The 3,999-nt window shown below is 45.6% G+C and overlaps 1 pseudogene; it reads right to left on the reverse strand.

Moving 5' to 3' along the window:
* On the reverse strand, positions 1–1,187 carry LOC113604555 (Y-box-binding protein 1-like; annotated as a pseudogene).
* Positions 1,188–3,999: the final 2,812 nt, after the last annotated feature.

Raw genomic sequence — 3,999 nt, forward strand, 5'->3', positions numbered from 1 at the left:
AAAAAGCAAGTACTTCAGGCCCTCAGCTCCAATCTTTTGTTCATTTCTTATTGCTGGAATTTCATATTCATTCTTGTTGGATGCCTCAACCAGCCGGTGGTAGAGACGGTCAGTGAGCATTTACTCAGCCCTGCACTGCTCATGCTGGAGCAAAAGTCTCAGCCGGTGGGTCCGCTGCTTTGGTCTCTGTGCTATCCAGCGGTTTCCAGTTTTCTGAGCCCCTGTGTGGGAAATTGAAGTTTTGTGGGTACTAACCTTGAGGGACCTGCTGACCTTGGGTCTCATCTCCTTGATTCCCCTTACCTTCTTCATTGCCATCCTCTCTAGGCCGTCTTTGATAAGGAGGGACCCCTGCGAAGTCGTGGTCTATAACCCCGATACACATTCTGTCTTTATGGCTTACCTTGTTCTCCTGCACCCCGTTTGTCAGCCCCCTCCACCTTTTCTCCCCCAGCAGAAGGGCTGGGATCCTGGGGTCCACGCCCACAGTCTGTGCTCAGCAGGAAGCTGGGAGCCTACGCGCAGTATGGGAGTGCTGGGACTGTTGGCCCTGAACTTGGGGAGCCCTCCAAGAGCCATCCCCTCTCTTTTCACCCTACTCTCATCGCTTTGGTAGCTCCGCTGGTGAGTGTGTGGAGAACCCGGACGATCTTGGATAGTCTATAATGCCTCTGGTGAGCTGTGTCACCGCCTTGCACTGGAACCCCACCAGGGCGCGTGACCTTTGCTGCCCCTGTACCCTTTTCTCCTGCAACAAGATCAAATTCCAGTCTCTCCACCAACTACACTGAGAAAGTTCTTCCTGGGGTTTTCTTCTTTATGGCTGTCTTGGTGTACAAAATACGTCTTCCTCAGTGTCCTTTTTGTTTATTGAAACCATATTAGTTTCTTACAAGGAACCATTTTATTGTTCCCCAAAGCTTCATTGCAATGACCCTGACCCAGCAGGCAGAGGTCGTGGATGTGAGTCCTCTGCCGCTGCTCCCTGTGCTTGGCATTGACCTTGAGGACGAGGGCGAGGCAGGGACTGCTGGGTGCGATGGCAATTAGGCTGGTGCCGTGCTGGAGCTGCACAGGGCTCTCTGAGCTTCCTTCTTTTTAAATTAAAGGAAAAAAAGATGCTTGTTGTGGAAAACAGTTATAAAACAAACATAAAGCGTATGCAGAAGAAGGCAATAGACGTTACATATAATCCTACTACTTAGAAATAAGGAGTATTAACATCTAGGCATATAGACATCTATGTATATATGCATATGTGTGTGCAGGTATCCCTATATATACATATAGATGGAAAGAAAAACAAATACGGATGAATATCTATGCATGTGTGTGTATATTTGTGTGTGTGTGTGTGTGCGTATTTAGGTTGGATAGTTTTATTTGTTTTTACTTTTATGCACAAATGGCATACACACCGCACAGGGTCGCATGATCTGCTTGATGCCTTCTAGAAAATCTGCGAATATATAGCAACCAACCCTCAAAATCAATAAACACATTTCTTATACATTGTCCCTGACTCTCCCACTTAAGAACTTAGTTTAGTTTTTGACCAAGATAAGCTCGAGGTACTGAAAATCCTTGCACAGGATTTTGTTCAAATTCTGAATTCTTTCTTGAGGCTATGCGTTAAAAGGCAGACTTCCTTGCTGAATTGAAGATTTGCACGTCGTGCCAAATATAAGCAGCTGTTCTTACCAGCTGTGCATGTCCTTCTTTTGCATCATGCTTAATATTGTCCTTTGCCCACTTTTTCAAAAAAGATATTGGTTATTTTCCTATCGATTGATAAGATTCCTTTCTTCTTAATAGACATTAGTTGCCCACCCTAGTGCTTAGCATTGGCTACCCTGTCTTTTTTTGTTGTTACTGTTAATTTTTTAAGTTTATTTATTTTGAGAGAGAGAGAGAGAGAGTGTAAACGAGGGAGGGGCAGAGAGAGAGAATCACAAGCAGGCTCCAACCTATCAGTGCAGAGCCTGACATGGGGCTCCATCTCACAAACAGGGGGATCATGACCTGAGCCAAAATCAAGAGTCGGACGCTCAACTGCTCAACCAACTAAGTCAGGCGCCCCAGCATTGGCTGCCCTTTCTGACACCTGTGTATTCTGCTAAGCACCACTAACAAATCGATTTTGTTCAACTCCGTTCAAACACACGCTGAACTAAAAAGCCAGATATTTCCCCATCACGTTATCCAAAGTGTTATCTGTGTTGTTTACTGGTTCTGCTGCCCCACTGCCACCCAATCAGAATTTCATTTCTTCCATCAACTAAAGCAAGGTCATTCCTGCCCCTAAAGCTCCAGGGAAATTGTTCCTGTTTCTCAAGCTGTAGCTCAGACATCACCAACTCCAGGAAGCTTCCCTGATTTCTCTATCTTTCATTGTAATCCCTCGACCCTCTCTTTGAACTCTTGAAGAACTTGCTGTCTCTACACATTTAGCAGTTTAACTTGATATTCTTTTGTATTATTAGTATATATGTGTGTATAGATACATGTATGCCTATACATATTCCATTGATCAATGAAGAACCCAGTATTTCTAATTCTCCTTCTAAATATTCTTTAAAGACTGGGGCAGAGATGACAAGTTGTTAATGATTGGCTGATTGATTAAGAAAGAAAGACCATGAGCAATATTTCTGTGCTTAAAAGCAACACTAGAATGCATAAAAATATTGAAGGTCACCAGTAATGATGGACTTTCCCCTCTGTGTAAGTGGGGATACGTGGTACCCTGGTAAACCAGAGAGTGATACATTCATAGAGGAGGTTGAATACGCTGTTCTACTTACTATCCAGTTTAGCTCCATATTGTGTGTTTCCCAAGGAATCATATGAAACTGGGTAACTCTGTGTTTGTCTGTAATACTTGGGATGTGCTATAGGTGTGGTCTCTTGCCAGACAGTTTGCCATTTCACCAGGTAGGAGCCCTCATGGGGTTCCCAGGGGAATAAATAATCCAGTAGCAAAATAACCCTTTCTCTTGCTGATATGGACCCCCTCTGGCGTGCAAAACTGTGGTGGCTTATTATGATAACGAAGCCTTTGACTTTTGGCTCTCACTTCCTGAGAAGGGGTGAGGGGAGGAAGGAAAGAAGAGGAAAAAGGTGAAAGAAGGTCCCTACCCTGGAATAAAAGAGGAATCTCTAGGGGCACCTGGGTGGCTCAGTCGGTTGAGCATCCCACTTTGGCTCAGGTCATGATCTTGTGGTTTGTGGGTTCAAGCTCTGCTCTGGGCTCTGTGCTGACAGCTTGGAACCTGGAGCCTGCTTCGGATTCTGTGTCCCCCTCTCCCTCTGCCCCTCCCCTGCTCCCTGCTCGTGCTCTGTCTCTCTGTCTCAAAAATAAACATTAAAAAAAATTTTTTTTGAAAAGTGGAATCTCTACAGAGTTTGGAGGACTGGAGGTGGCCTCAAGCAGGGACTTTAGAAAGAGATCCCCACCCCTGAGGTCCAAATCCTAAGTCTGATTCTGCAGATGGGGGCTCTGAGCAGTCTTTTTTTTTTAATGTTTTATTTATCTTTGAGGGAGACAGCATGATGGGAGAGGGGCAGAGAGAGAAGGTGAGGGGTAGGACAGAGGATCTGAAGCAGGCTCTGCACTGAGAGCAGAGAGCTCCGTGCGGGTTTCCATCCCACCACCCTTGAGATCATGACCTGAGCCAAAGTCAGCTGACTGAGCCGCCTGGGTGCCCGGGCGCTGACCAATCTTAACCTTTTCAATCTTCAGCTTCAGTCCATACAATGGGGAAGAGTCGGTGTCTCTGGTATTTCACAGACACTAGGCAGAACAGGACTGAGGCTTTGCAATGATGTCAATAACTATTACTTCGGTACAGTAATTCTTTGGCAAAACTCTTAACAGTTCGTCGTTGTTTTCAGAGGGACTCCAAATGCCCAAAGGCTATCATTCTTCCCCTGTGGCCACATGAGGCAACGGTGGGCGCCATCCCACCAATTCGTGTTTCAGATTCCACAGCGGACAAG

Source organism: Acinonyx jubatus, chromosome A1 (assembly GCF_027475565.1).
Source record: "Acinonyx jubatus isolate Ajub_Pintada_27869175 chromosome A1, VMU_Ajub_asm_v1.0, whole genome shotgun sequence".
Lineage (NCBI taxonomy): Eukaryota > Metazoa > Chordata > Mammalia > Carnivora > Felidae > Acinonyx > Acinonyx jubatus.